Here is a 25,289-nt window from a genome sequence, read left to right as displayed (position 1 = left end):
GTAAAACATCTCAATTCTGTATATTTAGCATTGTGTTACAATAACCAATATAGTTTCTGTAATTATTCACTGTATAATCATGATTATGTACTAAAGGCCAAATATCAAATATTGATTTTTAAAAAAAGAACATCGATTTTGGAAAGCGGCTCGGTTGTTTCAATCGCTCGAAGATTCCCAAAAGTATGCCGCATCTCAAAGTCAGTTCTTCAAAACGTTTGCTTTATTGCGTCATCGTGTCTGAAACCACAGAGGACCAAGTACTTGAAAGAGTACTTGGTGATAAGAAAAAAAAGCGCAAAGTATTCATATTCACACATACGATACGATAACATAATAACGTTTCCAATATTTAAAGAGGTTCAGCTTCATTTTCGGCGGTGGTGTAGTAAGCGGGAAAAAGATTGGGTGGGCAGCCATAGCGTATGGGGGAAAATTCTTTTCAAAAAGATGCGAGAGCGAGCGAAGCAAGCAAGCAAAAATACATTTTTGTGATTGATTTTGCCATATTTTTTTTAAGTAGCTTCATATTTTACAAATTTTCCTTTCTCTTTTTTCGGGGGGGGGTGTCGTGAAATTTTTGGTATATAGGTTCTTTTTTATTTTCCCCAAGCTCCCCCTCCCCTCCCCCTGTACACCAGTGAGCTATAGGTTCGATCAGATTACTAGAATCGTTGTAACAGGCTTACCGAACAAAAATTATACAACCTTACCTCGAACAGATCAGCTGCTAAATAGTTCCATCATTATAAATAATATTTCTGATATCTTTTTTAATATGACATCTGTTACAACTTTAATAGGGATTTACTTAAAGTGTCACTTCACCGATTAACACGTCTGGGTTTTAAAATGTGCTCGGAGCCAAATATAAACCTTAGCGAAGAAATTAGCAGTCGATGCGATGCATATTTGATTTATTTCGTCCGAATTTGGAGTGGTAATTAAATATGGGCTGCCCTAGAAAGAGGTGAATACATGCATTTGAAATGAGGCGAAGTTCTCGATGAGTTGTAGGACTCATTACTATAAGGTAATCAAATACTAAGTTTAGAGTTTTATAGCCTTCCACAAACCACCAAAGAGTTGATTTTAATTTCTATATTTTTCATGCAAGTGTTTTTCTTCGTAGAATATGCATGTCAAGGGATTTGTTTGTGTAGTTCGAATAATTTGGGGCATTTTCTGGCAGATATGACTCGCAGTGTCACTGAAGAATTTCAGGCAACTAAAGTTGTACTCGGAATGTTTTGCCCCCTTTTTTTATTTTTGAGGCCGCCATCAATTTTAGCATTACCGGTCACACTGTGAACATTTAGAGAGAAATATGAGTTTGAAATGAATTCTAAATGTATTGTCATTGTCAACAATAATCAAATATGACTGATTGCCGATATCATTCATTCATCAGTTTGTATAAAAATAACCTACGATGGAAATTGAATGCATTATCCTGCTGGGTGATACAAAACCCAAACACAAGTCATGCTAGTTAATTTATTTTTCAGACAAAATATGCCAAGTAATATAGGGATAGGATTTAAAATAAACAAGGGACACCAGATAACCCAGAACAACTTAGTAAGCCCGCCCCCAACCAAGAAAAGGAAAAGTTACAAACAAAGCATAACATATATAAGAAAGAAAGGCAGTGATTTAAAAAAGACATACAAACAAAAAAGGAACAATCGTTCTTTTACCCTTTTTCACTTTTTTCACAAGTATCCTATTTAAACATTAGAAATAGAAATACAGTTAAGTATTTCGCGTTTCATCTTATTTCCCTCTCTCTCTCAACTTGCCATTCATAAACCATCCGACGATCGCGTAAGGATATAAAATGGCTTCATTCGAGAAATTGATCCCAATAGGCCTTTTGAGACACAATAATTGGATCAGAGTCTACTCCACAAACACTTGAGAGTAATTTCAGAATACCTTGAGTAGAATATTGAATTAAATTGGTGTCCATTGGTTTCAGTGGGCACTGTATTAATTTCATGGTAATAGTATCCAGAGCAATCACCTTGATTTTCGTTCAATCATATTTTTATAGCCTGCCAACCCCATTAAGAGTATATAATTCATCCTCGAAGACAATGATTCGTGTAGATTAATTTCCGATTTTCAAAGTCTGTAATAATGTCTTTCTTCATTTTTTTTGACATCCGAAGATTTCGGCGTCACATGATAGTTTTCATGGTTTTGGAGATACGTTGTCTGCTGCGTCTATGCTACATTAAAGGGAGAAGATATGGGGCTACAAAACAAATTAATTCGCCTTGCACGATTCAGCCATTTGCAAAGACGATAAAATTTCCCAATTTCTTTAGTATGAAAATAGCCTTGACACGCCATATGGCTTTTTTTCTAAGGAGGGTGGTGATGTAGACGTGCGCGATACGTGATGAGGTAATTTATTTAAGAGTAGGCCTCGAGATTGTCATGATGATGATGATGATGATAACAATAATAATAATAATTGCTATTTACCTTTACCCCTCTCCAATTTAGATGACGGGGGCCTAGCAAGAGGGCAGAAGGTCCCATTGTTTAATTCTTTGGTATGACTCGACCATGTCGACCGGGGTACGAACCCACGACCTCCCATTCATGAGGCAGGCGCTCTACCACTGAGCCATCATGTCCGGTCATGTTACATTTATAAACGTTTAATGTCTTAAAACAACTATATTCACGTCAGAGTCAACAACATACATTTACGCCCAATTATTGATATTTCTCTTTAAATTCGTTGTGATCCTCCTTACGCCTATTCGACCTCTCTATTTACTCGTCAGACTGCACTCGTAACCGAAGACCTTAATGCAAATAGTCTGGCTGACGTATTGAGACGTATAGACCAGCGAAGATGCCTTCAGAAGTTTGTGATTCGGAAACGATTGAAATCAGCTATCTAAACCAATGCGAGACGACCAATGCTCTTACTTGCCCTTGGAAAAACAAAAATATATCAATCTAAGGGATGAGGGATAGTGTTATTTGGGTTCGATTGATATGGTTAAGGGGTGGTGTCATCAATGTGGGGAGACGTGGTATAGGGTCGCAATTCCCCCCCCCCACACTCCTCCCGCCCTTCCCCTAATTATTTTCAAGACGGACAAGATGGAAAGAATGAAGAAGAAAGAAAGAAGAATACTAAGAGGAGGGGATTGGGCATTGAAGAAAAAATCTTATAATTTTCGCTCGAAGGGTAATTACGTCAGCTTTTCGTCTTCTTGCGTTCTCCCTTTATTAAATAACTTGACGCCAGACATCGTTCTATGAGCATGGCAATCTTTGTAAGTTTCATATGGGCCGATTTCTTGGGGTTTCTTGCCACTTTCGGGCAATGAGACGACCCTCTTACATAGCTTACTCTACAAAATTCGATTAGGACCCCCCCCCCCTCGGTCGCGCATAGTAAGTTGGTCTCATCGTCTTTCAATATACTTTGCTTGTTTCGTCTGTTCTAGTGATAACAAGTATCACCTTACCAATCATATTTACACGACAGTCTGGCCGCGTTACGTCACCATTCTGAAGTGTACAACTCAAAAACACATGGCCAGAACTGGTTTCAGATTTACTTGTGGAGGAAAGGGCGACCCAAGCTCCCGCGCATAATGTTGATAAAAATCAATTTTGAAGGGTGACATCACAGACCAGATCCAGGCTGAATCTTTGACAACCCCCCCCCCATTAGATCACTTGCCCTCCATTACATCTTGCCTGGTTGAAAAAAAAAAAAACCTAGCGCCGCCACTGGTAATTCTGGTAATTCACACAACTGACGTCTAGCTGATTACGAAATTGATACCATGTAAACGCCCTTGCATGACATCCACATATGCATCTTCACATTTCCTTAGTATATTTGTTATTATTTCATGTTTCAACTAATAATTTCAAATATGGCTTGAACATTTATCGGTTCGTTCATTAAAAAATTAATAATGATAGTCAATCGAATATTAGGAATTGAAAGAAAATGCATCACGTAGGTGGATATCTATATTATTATGGGCCATCGATTCGGGTGTTTTCCTTTCCAATGTGTGGTCTATTTATTCCATGGAGTCTTAATTTGTGTATGAGAAATGGAACCAATTAAGCTTCACATTACGTAAATTCAATGTAATATTCAAGCTTGAACGGGAAGTTACACCCTGGGGGCGTTTCATGAACATTTTTGTCTGACAAGTTGTCAGATCTGACATCTTTCCTTGATTCTGATTGGCTGAGAGGCACTGTTACTATAGTAACTGTCGGATAAAATGGGACTTGTCGGATAAAACGTCCGACAAGTCCTTTCATGAAACGCTCCCCAGATAGCTCAAGAAGAAGACAGTGTCCCGCCACGCCCACAATATTAGGCATTACATCGACAGGCTTGATATAAATGTATGTCTTTTCATGAAATAATTGCAACTACATTGTGACCATGCGCTGGTAGAAAATATGGAGACTTCTTTAAAAACATTTGGTAGGCATAATACTGCTTCCAGGCGGACTGTAATCTTTGTTTCTTGTCAAAAACGTTTGTTGTTTCATAAACAAAATGCTGAAGACAAAATTGGGAAAAGACAGGTCACTCATTTTTGGAGTTGGTATATTTATTTTAATTTCAGCAAAATTAATAACAATTATCAACTAACCCATTTTTTCTTTTCTTTCTTTTTTTTAAGTTTCTCTTTCGGCGCCTCGTCGATTTATACTCCCCCTCTTTTACTAGTAAGTACAACATATTCTACCTACTGTGATATTTTAGTGGATCGACCATGCAGGCCTGGGATCGACTAATTTACGACTGGAGGTTGATAGAGTTCATTTCTGATTAAAAAGCATTAAAGGATTAAAATTAATCTGATGATCAGATGATAGAGATGGAATCATTTTTCTGACTGATTATGAAGGACCAAGGCAGTATCTTGGGCCGTTATTATTGAGCTTTAGTTGATGCCGACATTTAGGGGAAAGGTGAAATGCGTCTGCACGTGTGTGTGGGTTTGTGGGGTGGGTTGGGTGGGTGTGTTTATGAGTATGAGAAGGTGTGTGTGTGTGTGTGTTTGCGCGCGCAGCACATACGCCTACAATGTGTGTGCAGCCCCCATAATGTTGGAAAGGCTACCACTTGACATAAGGAACACATCATCAATTGAGAAATACAAACCATATTAAAAAACTTATTTCTTCATTTAGAATATCACAAAGTTATCACAATTTTCTTATCATTCCTTTTCCATTATTTTCTTTTCACTAGATCTTTGGGGTTCGCTGAAAACAAGAATGATGAACATTACAAAATATCAATTTAAGTAATATTCGCACGTAGTGTTCATTTGCTAAGAAATGCAGTACATTATGAAAAGGAAATAATTCCATGCTATGAACATGATGAATGCTCGATATGCATTTTTCACTTTCTCCAATTATTGCACCTCGAGGTTTTGATTCAGAAAAAGTGAGATATATCACAATTCATATGGCTATATTTGGTTGATTCGGAGAAGTGTTAGTCAATTTCGAAGGTTTTATTGTCCATCACATGAACATTAGTATTTTTTTTAGTGATTATGGCCTTGTAAAGGAACGAGTAAAAGAGGAATGTTTGATTGAGCGGCAGAGTCCTAGTTTTCAATTCTTAAATGTTGTTATGGCATTTTCTTGTTAGATGTTGTATTTCCAAGTCTCTTTTTGTATTGATAATGAAGTCAGGTTTCCCCCGAAAAAATATATTGGTTTTAGTGACCGAAAGAACTTTTACTTCCTCTTCGCATCGCAGATATAGCTACATCCAAATCGGCTGTGAATTGTACAATATTTTGTCACATTACCTACGTAGATCGCAATGTCATAGTCAGATGCCCCTGCGTTGATCGGACGATGGTCCTGCAGTGGTTGTACACACATTACATACGTAGATCGCAATGTCATAGTAAGATGCCCCTGCGTTGATCGTACAATAGTCCTGCAAAGGTTGTACAGTGGTTGTGTGTAAAGGGGCTACAACAGTGGCGTACCTAGGGTTTTCCGGGGGGGGGGGCCAATTCGTCCGCCAAAAATGTGACAAGCAAAAAAAGGGTCTTCAACCACAAATAAAAGATTTAGTACCAGAAAAAAAATTGACAGGAAAAAAAAGGGTCTTCAACCACAAATAAAGGATTTCGTACCAGAAATAAATTTTACAAACAGAAAAAAGGGTAGGTACGCTAATGGGCTACAATCTAACCATATATTCCTAAAATGTGTATTGCTATAACTCCGCTTTAAAGTAAAATGACGACCATACGGGGATGAATAATTTATTTGAGAAAAATTTACGATCGTCTCATGACGCCAAATGGGATTTGCAGGGTACGATCACTCTACGGAAATCTTACGGGCGCCTTACTGGTACCTTGCGATAATCGTGCAACGAGGCAAGGCGATGGAGGTCATACCATCGGTATTTCATCAATATTGAAACACATCAGCATACTTTTATGCTCCAAGTGAACATATAAGGCACTGAACATGAATAAACGGTAGAATTGGAAACCATAGATTGATGAGATAGAAAACAAAACAAAGACATTGCATTGAGAGGCCCATTCAATTAAAAAACAAACGAGAAAATGAAAAAAATGAAGGGACAAGGGATTCTAGAAACATCATTCACCTAAAGGCATGAATGCCATTTGTCACCCTGAACGTGTGATGGAGACATTCTTTTTTTTTAAAAAAAGAAAAAAAAACGAGAGAAAATTTGCAAAGCACGAGATGTATCGACTGTCCTTCTAGAGCGATGTGTGAATTAAAACCCTAAAGAACAGTTCCTATCATCTTCCACTTAATCATAAGAAAACTGCTCAAGGTAGTGGGAGTCCTCAGACAGATAAAACCAAATTTTGACCATGAATACCTCAGACTTGCATTGAAAAGGTACGACACAATTAGGAAAATGACTTATATTGAGATGAAAATAATTGCATTTTGACAGCGTAAAAGACCAGTGTAGAAAACCAACGTGTGAACCTCCAAAGGGCACTCCTTCATTTTTTTTAAACTGATACAGTCCATCCTATCACACGGTACAAATCGTCATTTGAATGATGGTTCCAGTGAAAAATAAGGCGATGACGAAGTTTTAGCACGTGTGAAACAAAACTAGAATCACGAACGCTAATCACAGTCACGAATTCAAATTCTACTCCGGAGGTGAAATCCACTTAAGTTTCATTCAAATTACGGTATGAATTTTACGTGTGAAAGGCTTGACCTAAAAAAAAAATCTCTTTTTTATTGGGGGCGGAGCTTACATGTCCTGTCAAGCACTTCTTTGACACTACAGTTGTCATGCACTCATCGTATCGATGCAGTGCTTTGATTGACAAGTCACCAAGGACACATACCGCCTTCCCTCGAGAATTCGAATTCAAATCAGTTTTCGAGTGAGCGTGTGAAAGGTCCGATGATTATAAAGACGAATTGCAATCATCATTACAATGATGATTCAAGATTCACGTGTGAAAAGGCTCATTATCTTCTTGAATCACAATTAACACTGGGTGATCATTTCTTTATATCTTCACAGAGAGTATATTTCAAATAGTAAGAACCCTACCTCTCAAGTACAGCTATCTTCTTGAGATATGAAATGATTGCCACTCGATTTAAACTTGACCTCACCGGCAACAAAATACACTCTCTCCACTTACATATCCCTTCCCTCTTTATCTTTCTCTCTCCATCTCTCTCTCTCTCCCTACTTCTTTTTCCCCTCATCACATCACCCCCCCCCCCCTTCCCTCTCTCCCCCTCTTTCTTTCTCTCTCTATTTTCACCGTATCACCCATTTCACCTTTTGGAGTCATATTTTTGTTATCATGTTCTCAAATGTCGTTCTATTTTTCAGAGCTCCTTTAATGGGTTCATCCCAACAGGTCTATATTCGCACCCTCTCCGCATTTCTTCCTGACAAATGCTTCTACATTTCACCTCAATAATGACATCCAAATTGAATTTCCATTACGCGCTTCATGTAACCAATTTCGGGAACACATTTTCTCATATATAGCAATTTATGCGAAACGGTGGATTATCCCAACGTGGCGCATATCTGTCTAATAAGCACTGTGCTCAAGCGCAGGTGAGCGCGGCGTGGAAAGATGGGATATTGCATTCTCCGGGGGGCATTTCATTTCATATAAACAGAATGATAAACAAGTATGAACCTCTAAAAAGTACAAGTTTTACATTGTAGGGCATTTCGGTACGTATGAGCTTTCCAATGCCAATCACATGGTGTAGATAGGAGACTGTCAGATCTCGAGAAAATAATTTCAATCTCACCACCTCAGGGGCAGATGAACTTTTTGTTGTTGATGCTAGTATAAAAGCGTATAGCTTTTGCGTCCTTTAATCTACCTCTCATTCTGTCTTCGCCAAGACGTCCTCTTCACTTTCATTAGTGCGCTTTGGACCTTCTCTATTGTTTATATTCATTCACTTTTTTCACGCTGCAAAGATATGAGATCCATTCAGATATTTTGCGTAGGTAATACTTCACCCTGAGCTGCATGACCTATACCTTTTAAGTTATGACAAGGTTGATAAAATGGAGTAGTAAACAATGTTGAAAGATTTTGAACCTTTGCGTAAAATGAATAATGCCTATATATGGACCACAGTACACTCTAAATTCCAAGGATTTAAAATAGATCCAGATCGGCTGTGAATAGTGACCAGCCGAATATTGGAGTTAGATTTAAACCCTGTTGATCTAAGTATAAATCTAAAAGATTTGAATTCAAATATTTTGAGATTTAAAAGTTAATCCTGAAGATAAATTCAAAATTTGGGTGGTCACTATTCACAACCGATCTGAATTTATTTTAAATATTTGGAATTTAGAGTGTATGTATTAATCGATTTTATTATTCCAAAATGTGTTCGGTTCCAAGTTAATATTTCTCTCTTTTTTCTTCTTTGTATTTTCATCACGATTCCTTCAGATCGTTTAATAAATCACTTTCCGTTGAGCATTGATGTCGATGGAATAATCTTAAATATGGAAATGAACAAAGCGACGTCACTATCATTCTGTATGGTGCGGCTGAATTGGACATAAACCGCATAATAGTTGATCTTGCAAGGATCATTTTGAATTATTGTGACTAATACCTCGGTCACATTTGCTCTATGGCGGCCGTACGGCGAGTCGAAAAAAGCCGTTTTAACATTTTTTGTACCAGCTACATATTATTATAGGTGGTTTGAATAAAAATGAATAAAACGGCTGTTTTCGACTCGCCGTATGGCCGCCGTAGAGCAAATGTGACCGAGGTATTAGTCGCGACGATTCATTGATACTGTTGATTTACATGATTGTTCCCTCGGCGCCATCCAATATATCAACTTCAAGGAAAATTTCAATTCAATGGTAATAACCTTAACCTAGCGATGACTCTTCTCCTAATCTCCTGGCATTTTTTTTTCTATTTCTAATCTTTATTTGTTGTTCTTATTCGTCTCCTCCTGGCTACTCCCCGACTTCTTCTCCTCTTCATCCCGTTCTCCATTTTTCTCTTTATTCGTCTGTGCTCCTTCTTATTTTTCTGAAATAAACAAGAATGCCTTTTCCCTTTCCTTTGTTATATAAAGCTTTTTCCCAAACAAGAAATTGGCTGAAATATCTGATATAATAATATACTTTTCTTTGGAAATACGACCACAAAATTTATAAAATAATTGTTTGAATTACATTCTCTAATTGAAAATAAGAATTTACTAAGAGATGATGATAAATATTATCCTAAAAATTGGCCTCTCATGATATTACAATGATTGATACAAAAATTAGAACTGAAAAGTTAAATAAACTTTTCCAACTCTAGAAAGCCACATCTTCAACAAGGCATAAAAAAATTATGACAAAAACTTAAGTAGTCTTTAATTTTCGCATAGTACTAATCGGAAGGGGAAATTCAGTCCCTGGCAAGTTATATACCTTCATTAGCTTTTCGTATGAAAACATGCGAAACTGCACGCCTTTGATCTGTCGGAAATTATCATACTTCCATAATCATGCCATTAACTCATGGCAGGATGACGGGTCCATTTAGATATTTTTTTAAGATTACGTTTGACTATTTCTTTCGTTCAACTTTTCCGGTTACTTTTCCGACGTACATGTCTTGCATAATATTACACAACCTCCAAACCTCGTTTGTTTAAGCTAGGGTTACACCGGAACCGAATCAGCTGCATGCGAATTCATCCGATTACACGTATTCGGGTGGTTTCGGGAGTATTCTGTTCTTCCTCAGCGAATGGGAGAAAATTCTGGAACATTCGAATCCTACGAAACCATCCGAATCAGGTTGTATTCGGGCAGAATCGGTCCGAATTTATTCGGGAGAATTCGCTTTTGGTGTAACCGTAGCTTTAAACGGAATTATGTTGAACATCTTGAATGACAGCTTTGTCGCCCCCACCAATTATTACCCCCTCCCGATGTCATCAGCATCATTCTGTAGCTTTGTAGCTTCTATCCTCCTTTGCTCTTCATTATATTTGTCGTTGGTGGCAAACTCGAACAGAGCGATTTTGACCAAAAATACGTTTTTTGAACACATATACAGTTAAAGAAATTACAATCATGTTTATTGCGACGTAAAACCAGCAATGATTGACAATTTTTTTCGAATTATTGATTATACATCGTACCAAGATACAAGTAATTATAAAAACACTGGCAATACGGAAAGGAACATTTTGGCACATTTCTTGATAAGGTGGTTCGTATCAGGCACATACAAAATAAAAGTCTCTATGTTTATTATTAAATGAGCAGGTTTTTTTTAGGTAGAAAGTGTTTTTACTTACTATGGAAAGCGTATATAAATGAAGTACAACTAAATAAAAACGTGAGTGGGCAAGTCAGGTGGGTGACATTAAATAAGCAAAAACTTCGATACGATACAATGCGAGGAAGCATCAAGGATATAGCTGGGATTTTGTGATTCGCGTAAATCTAGATTGAAAAAGCTCAGGTTTCGAATCAGTAAGACTTGGATTACAAAGATTACTAGTGATTTGATTTGTCAATAAACATAATGAAATTCATGAAACATGAGAAAACCTTTATAATCCAAGATGCCTATTCTACTTCATTTTAAATTGATATTCATGCGTTTTTCCTCGACCGGAGTACAGCTTAGAAAATGCATTTTTCTATTAAAAAAAAAGAATAATAATCGAGATGAATTTTTAACAAGGTTTACTTTTAATGCGGAGATGGAGTATTAGTATAAGCCACACAGTCACATATGGTGTGCACCACACAGTAATGTCACTGTGATACATAGTTCACTACACTGTTAACTACAATCGTAAAAATAAAGTTTTAATTTCCATGCGAAGAATGGATACAATGATGTTCTAACAAAGCATCTCAGAAATTTGATTATATGTAACGTTTGTTATTGGCCGATGTTATTACAATTTGCCTTTTCAGGTTAAACTGGAGAAATGAACCTTGAAGGAGTAATCCCTATAACAACTTCTCATATCTACATATATAGATTGGGATAAAAATTCTGTTTACGACACAATTAGTTATCATGTCGACCAGTTAATGATGTGAAAAGACATACCAATCGACGTCTAAAAGGTTACATGTATTCATGGTGGCATGATATATATTCTCAAGTCGACTTCTAAAATAATACATGTCGTCATGTTGATATAAGGTATTGATTTTGCGGTTTACGCTTATACCAGAAAACCTCCCATACTTCCCTGCCTATTCCCCCTTTTCTCTTTCACCCCGAACACATTTCATTCACTCCAAGCGCCCTTCCCCTTTCCTTCCTTACATCTTTTTAGTTCCGCAGTTGTTTACGATACAAAGTGTCGTGTTTATAAGCTCTTATGTGCTTCTTCTGTCTTGTTGTTTTGGTGTTCCCTTTTTCATCATCTTCTAGTCTTTCAGTAAACACGGTGTCTCCTACCTGACAGTAAGCTTTAAAGGGGTACTCCGGGCTGAAAATACTTACATCTAAATAGATAGAGTAAGGTTCACAGAGCTAAATGCTGAAAGTTTCATCAAAATCGGATAGCAAATAAATAAGTTATTGAATTTTAAAGTTAAGCAATATTTTTTTGAAAATATATGCACGCCATCATGAATATTCATTAGGTGGGTTGATGACGTTACATCCCCACTTTCCTTTTTCATTTGTTATTACATGAAATCGTAATTGTTTCATTTTTTCATACATGTGTGAATAATGTGTCTCCTTTATAATAAGTTGCAGCAATGAATATCTAATGCACTATCAGTCGTCAATCCAATTTTATTCAGTTCTTGGTAGAAGAAATTTGAATAAACCTAATTTCATATAATAAAATGCAAAAGAACAAGTGGGGATATGACATCATCAAGTTGCTCATTGAATATTCATGAAGACTGCCTAGAAATGTTTCACCAGTATAATGCAAATCTTTAAAATGCCATAACTTTGATATTCCTAGTCCGATTTCGTTCAAATTTTCAGTGTTTTGTTTGTCTGAATTTTCTTGATCTGTTTAAGTCATATTATTCTCAGCCCGGAGCGTCCCTTTAATTCCAGACCGTCGCAATGAAGATCTCACGTGTCACAGCTTGCTCTCAACCTCTCCACCTCAACAGCTTTAATCCGTCTTCATCCTCGAGTAAGGAGTGGCAGAGACTTGGCCGTGATGCAGTCCGAATCCCTAATCGCATTACCGGTGATTAGGCGCTCATCAGTTAGCATTTCTATTCCTGGCAGGATTAAAAAGGCACTCCGTAAAGTTTGGGGTTAAGGCGTGTTCAATTTTTAATTTGCGGGGGGGTGGTTCTCCTTGTTTTCGCGTGCTTGAGAAATGTAACGACATCCCCGCAACCCTCATAGTGACTATCAGAACTCCAATCATTCATTGATTATCATAAAGAGCAACGTTTACACGAAAATTAATAAGTGCCAAATTGAGGAAACAAGGTTTCAAAGCTTCTCATCAAATCCCTTACACCTCAATAGGAAAAGGAGAGTGAAGTCACTGTGGTGGTCAAGAAAGATTGATATATTGCTTAATCCGTATTCATAATCCCTCTCGTCGTTCGCACGCTCTCTCCCCTCCTAGCGCCCCCCCCCCCTCCTCCTCTCCTCCCTCTCTCTCTCTCTCTACTTCTCAGAATCATAATGACCATCTACCTTTACACGAGGTATATCTGTCCACCTCTCTGATCTGAGTGTTACATCTTATGCATACAGTGTTCATCAAGCAGTCAGGACTCAGGAGTATACTGTTCGCTATAAGATGGGCAGATGCAAATTAAACAGAGGTGGATGTTCCAAACATCCCTTTCCTCGATAATGTCGAGGGCATCAGTTAATGAAAAAATGTCTAATGTTCCGAATTCAGCAGGAAACATCAGGAGAAATTCGAGGAGGCGAAACAGCTCGGGCGTTGTAGTTTCGCAATCCGTGACCCGGGTTCGAGTCGACTTGGTGCGCTAGTGCCCTTTAGAAAGGCACTTATCCTCATTACCCGGTCCCTCGGAGAGGAATTAAACCATCATTCCTCTGGTTCTCGCTTAAAATCATTTATCATGATTTCTAAACAATCAGGTGAAATAAAGCAACACCATGGCTCAAATTAAAATTGCCTTTTAAAGATGGCTTCAGTATTTTGTAACAAGACTAGAAATAGGTTATCTTACCCTCTTTCTTTTGTGTTAGTTCATGACCTCCACGTGACTTTCAGCAGGGAAAGGAGGCCCATTATTCCGGTTTGAGTGGACTTCTTAATTTGGAATATCATTTATAGCCGTTCTACAGAATCGGTTGCTCTATATATTTCAGGAACGGCGCCAAAAATGGGGGGCATTGGACGAGCATCCCTTTATGATGTCTAAAATATCGGGGGAGAGAAGAAGAGTAAGAAAGACAAGTATAAAAGGAAGAGATCCGACCCATGTAGCTCTATAATACCCCTGTAATTCATTTCTATAAAAAAAAACTTTATAGAGGGCGTCCTGCCCACCCGCCCTTTTATACACCCCTATCAAACCATCAGGCGCTGCTACTGTGGAATTTTCAGTGTCCTCCTGCATGAACTCTTTTTGCCCCACATTCACGTTTGATATTATACATTGCCTTTACAGACTCGTATTTTCCTGACGTGCAATAATATTGGTAATTGGGAAAACAGAATTGAACTTTATATTCGATACAATCCAACAATCTGCCCCCCCCCCATTTAATTTACAGAGACAGTAACGGTTGCATCCCTTTAGTTTATTTGATGGCGATCGAAATTAAAGACATGATGGGAGGCAAGTGAGTGTTAAGTTGATCAGTCCTAGCCTGTGTTACTTGGGTATCAATAAGAATCCTCGTCGTAATTGGATATATGAGAGATGTAGGTCTAGATTTGTCCTTTTGAACCGCGAACTGTTAAATAATTGAAAGCGTAATTCCGAGTAACAGCCTGGATGGGAGGGGACTATGATACACTGATTGTAGCAGGGGCGGTGCTATGGAACGCTGATGTGGAGGGGTTGATGCATCGTATGCGACGGAGAAAGGTAACCCATCAAATAATGATAGTTCACAATTCAAGGAAAAATCATTTTAAACATTCTTTTCAATACTCGTCTTTCACTAACTTTTATCTTTCTTTCTTTCTTTTTGGTGCACAGCAAAAATTGTGGTGTTAACCGATGTACATAGAGGACCACACCAGTTATTTTACACCGGTGTTAAATTGGTGGTGTTAGTTTTACACCTATAGGTGTTATTACAACACCAATGGTTGTTACATTTACACTCTTTGGTAACACCTCAGGGAGTGGTCCTCTATTAACACCATTTGGTGTCAGTTTTAACATCACAGTATTTACAGTGTGGGTTCTTTTTTCTTTCTATTTTACCCTTGATTTTAGCACTTGAAAGTCAAAGTGGGACACGGGTTATTTAGGTCTATTATGATCTATTAGGTATTATGATGCATAATGACATGGCTAATCTAAGGAAAGTGAAAACGCCCATTTTCCCTCATAAACTTCATTTATCGATATCGAAGTGGGCATGGCTGACAACTAAACTCTTATCTACGTGAATATCTTTAGATGTACCGATATTTATCATTTAGCAGTCATTGGCGTGATGATAATCTTGATGAATTCTCTACATTTCTAGCTTAATCTTTGATTCCCAATGCCATGTCGATTATATCTACCCATACATCATATCACAGACAAAATAGAACAGTGATTACTAAAACGTGGTTGATATGCTAATGAAAATAATGGAAATTATATATATCACTGCATCCTGCGTCATCTTAACTCTTTGCTTATTCCTTCGGTACATGCATGTATATTCAGAATAGCTCGATTGATTTCATCCAACCATATAAAACAGGGTAAGAATTATCTTGAGAATAAATGGATGACAAGTTTAATTTTTGAAGTGGGCTACTAATGACAAATTTTTAAAAAGATATATTCCATGGGTAAGATTGCACGTTAGAGCAATATTAACAGAAACATACTTATCATTAAATATGAGCTAAATATTAAAATCTGATATTCATCTATCGATTTTTTCTTCTCTTTTAAAGTGATTGGTTAACATTGGTTTGACTTTAAAAAAATCTGAGCTAGAAGGAGACACTTGTCACCTGTGTCTGTGATATGTTACAAAAATGAAGTCCAGAAAAAATTGCGTTCGAAAATAATTATTTAGTGCTTCAAAAATTAAAATATAAAGTGACCGGAAACACCATCTTAATTTCAACCCATACACTTATGTGTAGTATTTAGGCGTCTATAAGACACCTATTTACAAAATCGGGGTTTGCCTTGAAGTTTTAGCTTTTCATGTAATGGTTGTTTTCAGGGTTTTGTTAGTTCTAATACATGCACTTGTACACATGTTTCATCTTGGTTTGAGAATTTTTTAAATCGGCTGCTCACAAAGTTAACAATACCTTTAATATCTGCTTCAGTTGATAACCATTATAATTAACATATAAGTGCAGAATATGGTTTCAGACAAGAAGTACAGTCAATATTATTTATATATCACGATATTCACTTTAATCATCCGCTGTAGAAGTATGCATAATCTTCCTAAATTCCCCAATTCCTCTCATGATGACTGTCAATTACTGTCAAAACCATCACTCTCGTATTACAACCCCCCCCCCCACCCACACACACTGTTAGAAGTCAATTCCTATATGTCATTTCCGTAAAGTGGTCCCAATGACGACTAAAGAAAACACCATTGTTGCTTATTCAGAAAACCTTTAGGGAAATTCAGACGAGAGCAATTCCCCGATACAAATGTTCCCCTTCAAATATAACAGCCTCATTAAAAGGAGCATTAAGTTGAATATTGAGCCAAATCATACCTCATAAGTATTTCAGCCCGCTCACCGACAAATGGCATGATAACATTTGATATGTTTACGACGGCTCCCTGACTCTGCGGCAAAAGAACGGCTTCAGAATCGGAACCGGAGATATATCAATTTCAATAAGTTACTGGCACCCTACACAGCAAAATCTGTGGTGTTAACTGGTGTACATAGAGGACCACACCACTTATTTTACACCGGTGTTAAATTGGTGGTGTTAGCTTTACACCTATAGGTAAGTGTTATTACAACACCTTTGGTTGTTACATTTACACTTTTTGGTGTTATGTTCAATCTTTATGGTGTAATTTTAACACCTCAGGGTGTGGTCCTCCATAAACACCAATTGGTGTCAGTTTTAACACCACAGTTTAGTTGGCACCAAGTGTATAAAGCAAATGACCCCCCCACACACACACACACCCGGTTCCGCGATCCCTGATATGTGCATGTTGATGTGAAATTAAAGGGATTGCTTCTGGCTGAAATTATACTAGCTCCATGATTCGATTTTGATCAATTTTATATAGTTACACAAAAAACATCAAATCAGTCTAAGAAATAACGAATTAATTGAATATTTACGTGATCTAAATTTCAGTAAATGCACGTGGTTATGAATATGTAATGGGTAAGCTGACGATATCACTTCGCCAAATCTACTATTTCAATTTATTTTATACATATTGATCTATAAATGGATTCAACTTGTTTTTAAAAAGTAAAACAAAAAAACTGAGCTACGTCGTGCGACTACAGCAATACCATATAGCTTTACACTGTAAAAATGATGTATTTAAGGTCAAGTCCTCCTCAGAAAAATGTTGATTTGAAAAATCATCATTTGATGAAAATTTCATCAAATCGGATGTAAAATAAGAAACATTTCAAAGTTCGCTTATTTTCAACAAAATAGTTATATGAACGAGCCAGCTACAACCAAATGAGAGAGTCGATGATGTCACTCACTCACTATTTATTTTGTTTTTTATTGTTTGAATTATACAATATTTCAATTTTTACGAATTTGATGATCAGCCTTGTCTGAAGTACAAAATGCTAAAATAATGGAATTCCACGTGTTCAGGGAGGAATGAAGCTTCATTTCACATGACAATGACGAGAAAATCAAAATATTTCATATTTCATTTAATAAAATACAAAAGAAATAGTGAGTGAGTGATGTCATCAGTTCCGCATTTGCATACCGACCGAGATGTGCATATCACTGTTTTGTGAAATGAAGCGAAACTTTAAAATGTCATAACTTTCTTATTTTACATCCGATTTTGATGAAAATTTTCAGTGTTATGCTTGTTGATTTTTTCTCTTTTTATTCAAATCAAGTTTTTGTTGGGGTGGACTTGTCCTTTCAGGTTGTCAACAAAATTTAGCTCCCCCATCCCCGGCTTTATGTTTCTTGTGAACTAGTTTTCGCAGAAAGTGAGGCTCGTGTACAAACTGGTCTATTTTTCATGTTGCAAACAGGAACACTTCCCTGGTTGTAAATAATACACTAGTTAATACGATCAAACATACAACTTTCCATTTCGAAATGAGAAGGTAGGGAGAGGATAGGACAAGGGTCTTGAAATCGAATTTAATTCTAGTAATCCAAACGACCCAAATAATAGAACGAAAGTTTCCCCCTTCCCCTTACCCCTATAATGCTGAAACAGATCTGGGAAGAACTTCACCAACTCAAGACAAAAACTGGGGCGCTCTTCATTAGTTGAGCCAGGTGAAAAACCTATCTGTAAAACCACAGAGGCGAGAGAGAGAGCAATAAAGGCGCCTGGGAAATGATTGGTAGTTTATTTATGGAGTCAATGCTGTTCAAGGATTAGTATAGAACTATAGATACAGTTAAAAACCGCAGTCGATATTCTCTAACCGGAACAATAATGTGGAAGAGGTAATATTTAACGGTTATTATGTCAGAAAAATAAATGCTGTCGTAAATCTAGCAAACCAGATGTTGCGAAAGGGTGAAGTATAAGTTCATGTCGCTGTTAAAGGCAAATCCTCACTGCTCATTATATAAAGTGCACGTTGACAGTATAATTGTTAAGGGTAAATTATCTTAAGGTGAACTTATGAAAAGATTCATGGTATATCAATTACAATTGTGTTTTGTAATTATGTCTTACCATTTGAATAATTAATTATTCAACGTAATCATGTTCATTTTTTATATAGATTCCACGTTCTGTTTACATGTACCAGTTCATTTCATTTTGCTTTTTTTTTGCAAATCTCATGCAGTGTAACAGACTACTGGATACATCGCGAAACAACAACCGTTAAAAATAAATATTTTAGAGAAAACGAACGAGTCAAATTTGTTGGCTAAGGGTTTATATATTTAAAAAAAAGACGTTAGGTAAATTTTCGCACAGGGTCATTCCATCTGGATCCACCCAATGGTTGCATCCGATCCTCTCTGTTTTTGTTGTAAATTGTGGGACTAGAGTGAAATTTCATATCAGATAATTGGTATCTTTAGAAGAGTTTTAAAAGGTGAAGAAATAAAATATCATCATTGGTTTTAACATATTTTGTCAATATCATACTAATAATTAAAATACAAGAAAATCAAATTTAAAAATTATTTGTCCGGGGGTCAAACACAGGGTCAAAGTAAAGGTCAAAATTCATGACCTTATTAATTGCTCCAATACATTATTTGATGCATGTTTTGGATTCCTCCCTGAATTTCCTTTTGAATGGTACCAGTTTCGTGAAAATTGGTCAACACGTTACGACGCAATGGCCATTAAAAGTTGAAGGTCACGCCCATTTTTGTCAAAACAAGGAGAAAAGGGCCGTATCGCGAGAACCGACGGACCGATTTGACTAATTTATTTTGTTTTGTGCTTAGGCCATGGGTAATTTTATGTGTACCAAATTACAATGAATTCCGAGAGGGTCGGGTGCAAAACTGCACATTCATTGGGTGAATTGGCATGGAATGACCCCACAAAAGATTGGTAAGAACTACACAGCATTTGAAAGCAAATATATATATATAATTATACATATATAATTATATATATATATAATATATATAATAATATATATTATGATTATATATATAATAATATTATATTATTATAATATATATTATAATAATATATATAATTTTATATACATATAATTATATATTTCTTACAATTATATATACAATATACAACATGTATATATATATATATATATATATATATATATATATATATAATTTGTTATCGACAAGTATTCGTGTTATCTACTGAAGATATGAAACGAGTACCAGCCAATTTATATCTGACCCGGCTCTTTCGTGAACTTATCAGTCACAAAACGCACTCTCTCCACCTTGACATGTCCCCCCCCCCTCCGTCTCTCTCTCTGTCTCTCCCCTATTCCCTATTATTTTTTTTTCATTTACACCAGGGGGCCGTTTCATAAAGCTGTTCGTAAGATAAGAGCGACTTTAAGAACGACTGGTGAACCTTTCTTACGCGTTTAACCATCGCCAATGTATATACCATTTACCATAAGAAAGGATCGCCAGTCGTTCTCAAAGTCGCTCTTAACTTACGAACAGCTTTATGAAACACCCACCTGCTATATATATCTTCTCCCCACCCCTCCCTCTCTCCTATTCTTGTGTTTCGTTTATTCCTGCTTTATTATCTTCTCTTTCACCTCCACCCCCCCCCCCTCGTTCTGTCTGTGTCACCCTCCTTTCCTAACTGTGTTAGCAATTGTGAAATATAGTAAGGCGCCATGGTAGGTATATACGATATGCTTGTGTCAAGGTGTCTGTGAGAGTGCCAACAAGTTTAATTAACACCTAACACCTTTACTGAGGGTCATGATAACATTAAGAAGAAAAGTTTGATTAAAGCGCAGAGTTCTGTTTAAAACCTCAAGTGAAAGACCCGAAACGCTGTGTGACTCGGATAACAGCAGCGCACGTGGTAACTGCCTCGCTATAATCAAAACCGAATGTGAGACCATCCCCTGGTATTAATGGATACATAATACATCATTACGAGGAGATTCCAGGGCAGCAAATCAAGAGTGTTGAATTGCTTCCACCTGAGTTACCATATCTGCCCCTTTTAGGCGTCGCCCTAAGACGGTCTGGCAAAATTTGTTTTTTTCAGTCGGGGATCCTAATGGGACAGCCACATCGGTGATACCAACTCCAGACCGACAAAAGCCATTACTTTTTTGTTTTAAACCATATTTCATTTCTTCCTCATATCACATGTAAAAATAAATACAGCATGACATCATAAACATAATTGTTTCAAGTTTACGCATAAACCTTCTAACATTGTAAGAAAAGGAATATATATGAATTTCAAATGTAAACTTAGAATCAATCTGCCCACATTTCTTTAACAACTTATAATCACGAAGGGATTAAAACAGAACAGAATCCGGGTACAACAACAACAGCAAAAATCTCTAGTCATATTATATAAAAAAAAACACTTAAACCCCCCCCCCACCCCCATAAACGACGAATAAAGAATGATAATAATAATAATAAAAAAAAAAAAATAATACGTTATACGTGTACCAAAGATCGGTTTGGGGTAAGTTTGTTAAACCCGGCGCACATTCGTTGTGATCCGAATTTCAAAGAAATTGTAATAACATTATCTCAGAACAATGGTAGGACCGCTGAAATCGAAATTCAATCTAGTTCGAGCCTCCCTGCAGGAATAAAAGCAAATTCCATTTCAAATCGTGATGACGTCATCATCGGCTGCGACTTGATGCCGATTTTTACTTTACTCCGACCACAGGGCTTGCTGCAAAGCAAAATTTATATTAATCCTGACATAATGCCGAACTTCAGATCATTTTACTTGGAACTTTCACATTCAATGTAAAATGCGATTTATCAAAAAGCCACTTCGTGTCGGATCGTTTGGTGTGCGTTGGGCTTTAGTGTGACAGTTGCATATTGGTAGAATGAAATGTTTCTGCATTTGTGTAATCTACCGGTACTTCAAATATAGATCTAAAGTGCACCGACCACGGGAAAAATATCCCTTTCCTTTGCGTTAGAGGCCCCGTATAATTTACTTATTGACAAGATAGTTTCCAAATGCAGCATGTACTACGTCAACAAAGAAATGTGAGAATTATTGCACCCAATAAGCGATTAGCATACAGTTATCACTCATTTTGCCTCATGCCCACTTGGGCTATAACACCACGTTAGTTGGAAGACTGTTGGATAAACTTTCATTTGACAAAGTGTCCAATACGAGGTAGGCGAAGTGGAATTAGACAATCTGGGCTATATGCCAAATAGACTGAGTATAAGACAAAGTGACGGTTGGATCAAACGGTAGTATAGTGACCTGGTGGCCATTTCATAAAGCTGTTCGTAAGTTAAGGTGGCTTTAAGAACGACTGGTGAACCTTTCTTACGCACTAAACCATCGTCATTGGTGTATACCATTTACCAAAAGAAAGGATCACCAGTCGTTCTTAAAGTCGTCTTATCTTACGAACAGCTTTATGAAACGGCCCCCAGATCAGGTACGCCACTGATATGTAGTACAAACATGAGGACAAACCTAATACGTGTGGAGATACTATACCAAGTATGCACAGGCAATACAGGTGTTTGTGCTATTTTAAGAGGTATTCAGCTCGAGTTACAAAAACAGTGAGACCTTCCATGGTATTTTGTGCTGGCTGGCTATTATAAGTCACATTCACGTGAAGACAAGACTACAAGGGCGGCAAAAAGGAGGACAGGGTGACCCCCCCCCCCCCCCCCTCCAAGATGTTTTCAAGTTGTAAATGGGAAGAAGGGAATAGAATGGAAGACAGAAGAAAGAAAGCTAACAGAGTGTCAATTCCAGGAGGTCCGTCACACAAAGGTTATCACTTCCCCTCAACATTAGGAATTCAGCAAATTTACATAATTTCAAGTTAAAATTAAAAACCTATATATTCCAATAGTATGTATAGCACCTAGGAAGCTCTTGTAGCGCAATAGAATATATAGATATAGTTTTTGCGCTATAAAAATGCAATTATTATTATTATTTGATCGTACGCTTTATTTTTTACGATTGACTGCACATTGTAATCAGTGCATTCGATCGTAAAGATATTCTTCTACGATGACCGTAAGTTCTTTTATCGGCCCCGGATCTTTTAATTATATAATAATACCCCTATTAAATTGAACAGCTAGAAATAAGTCACATTTAGGTCGTGTTGCCCCCACACTCCAATAAAAAAAAACATCCGAGTACCGCCCGGAAAGTGTTAGTGGAGCAGTCCCCTCCCCCCCCCCCTACACCCCCCTTCCTCGCACACTAGTGGCCGAGCGAAGCTCCCCTAAGGAGAAAAATCTGATTCTTCAACATGCTTGAATTACACAAATTGATTTCTACTTACAGACAAAATTTGATCGAAAACATTGATCCTGAAATGATTGGTTGGCCATTTTTATAAAAATGCAGTGTCATAATTAGCATAGTGATGGTCCTTTCTTTATCTTTTAGCCTGGAGGGAATTTTCACTATTGTTACATGCTTCCTTTAGTCAGAGTTGCAAGGTTGGTCTGTGGTGTAATTCCACCCTTTCACACGGTAAAAAAAATCGTAATTTGAATGATGATTCTTATCAAAAATATATGGCTAACGAATATTCACACCAAACTAGAACATGATTAGAATAACGAACGTTAATCACAGTCAAGATTACAATAGCAAATTAGCAATCATCATTACAATGATGATTCAAGATTCACGTATGAAAAAGCCCATTGCAAAATAGCAAATTGGACCATTTCCCCCACAGAGGGGATATCAGATTCAACTCAGATCTTCTATTTGGATGGATTAAGGGCCCTTTCACACGTGAATCTTAAATCATCATTGTGTGATGATTGCTGTAGTAATCTTGACTGTGATTAACGTTCGTTATTCTAATCGTGTTCCAGATAGATAGATAGATAAATGGTTTATTAATAAAAATCAAGACATCATCGCGGCTAAGGCCGCGTTGCGATGTATTCACAAGGTAATAAAGACACAAAAAATATTCAAACAATAACACAGATAATTACAAAATAAATAATACGGATAAAGTATGGTATTGCTGTGGAATTTTGGAAGGGTAAGAGAGAGGTGGGAAGGAGAAGAGGCAGATAGAGAGAGAGATGGGGAGTGAAGGGAAGGAGTGGAGCAGAAAGTCAGAAGAAAAGTTCTAGTTTGGTTTCACACGTGCTACATATTCGCCATTGGCCTTATTTTTCACTGGAATCATTATTCAAATTACGATTTTTTTTACTGAGTGAAAGGGCGGTTAGTAATTATGGAAAGTCAGTTCAAGTAAGGAAATCAGAACGACCGAGAACTGAGATGACGAACCGAGTGTTGGCGCTGTGATCATTAGAGTCTTGGCTCAATTAATCTTCCGCCCGATTTTTAGAGTTGTGGTGCAGGGGAAGGGGTAAACACCCATCAACAATATTGGCCAAATTACTTGTTTTTGCATGAAGGAAGGGATACCCCCTCCAAAAATATAAATAATTAAAATAAATTAATAAAATCTATTTGCAGTGAAGATTACCGGAAGAAAATAAGGAAAGAACTGAGGCCCGTTTCAGAAAGAGTAACAACTGTTGCAACTTTGCCATTAAGGCAACTACCAATCAAAATCAAGGTTACCATGGTAGTTGCCATAATGGCAGAGTTGTAACTCTTTATGAAACGGGCCCTTGGGCAGTGTAATTCTATATTATCCTGGTAACTGAGTGAAGTCAAATTGGGTTAATCTTGCTCCCCCCCCCCCCGATTCATTGCGTCATGGTCAAGAGGTTACCACTCTCATCTTTCAATCAGAGAGACGTGGATTCGATTCCTAACAATGATGGCGTGCTTTCCTTCAGCAAGAAATTCACCCACATTGTGCTGCACACAACCCAGGTGCCTCCAAGCGAGGTGAACAGGTACCCGGCAGGATTAATTCCTGGAATGCACCAAGCGCCTTTTAGCAGCTGGAGCTAAAGAAAGGGTAATAGAAAGTGTGCCATTGAATAGGCAATTAGATAAACTGGCGCCTCATAAATGCTATATCATTAATATTAAATAACCTAGCACTGCCCCTAGATAAAGGTCACTTTATGTCTCTTCATCAAAGTACATGTAAATCCAAGATGGATTGTATTCTTATGAGATAGGGCACATTACATCAAATACTCATTATTCCTATCACCATTTATTACATTATATACCAATTTGTCACCTTTTTATAGATAAAGTGTATGATAATAAAAAAGCTCACCGTTGAATAATATAAAATAATGATCATTCCCGCATGTTCTAGGAGAATCCATATCTTTTTTATTAACACAATTGAAGCAATTTGTTATACCAGGGGACCGTTTCATAAAGAGTTGCAACTGTTGTAACTTTGCCATCAAGGCAACTACCATGGTAACAGGGCTCATCAGCCAATCAGAATCAAGGTTACCATGGTAGTTGCCATAACGGCAAAGTTACAACAGTTGCAAGTCCTTTGTGAAAAGGGCCCCCTGATTATGCAAAATATAATGTTACATGAATATGTACATGTATATACCTCACCTAAGTCAATTTTTTTCCAAATCAAACAGATTTCTGTGGTTGCCATAGATTCAATTTAGGCTAATTTACTGCCTACACATGCATTTGTAATTTTTGTATCATGCAAAATGTATAGCCTACAAACACTCAACACGCACTGGCGTAAATTCAGCGGCAAACCTTTTGTTCAAGGAGATGAAATATTGTTCTATCCCCTGCTTTAATAGTATGACGTCATGAATTTATGCCAGGGTCAACAAG

Source organism: Lytechinus variegatus, chromosome 18, assembly GCF_018143015.1.
Source record: "Lytechinus variegatus isolate NC3 chromosome 18, Lvar_3.0, whole genome shotgun sequence".
In the NCBI taxonomy this organism is placed as follows: domain Eukaryota; kingdom Metazoa; phylum Echinodermata; class Echinoidea; order Temnopleuroida; family Toxopneustidae; genus Lytechinus; species Lytechinus variegatus.
The sequence above is the reverse complement of the archived record's forward strand: the minus strand, read 5'-3'. Positions refer to the sequence as shown.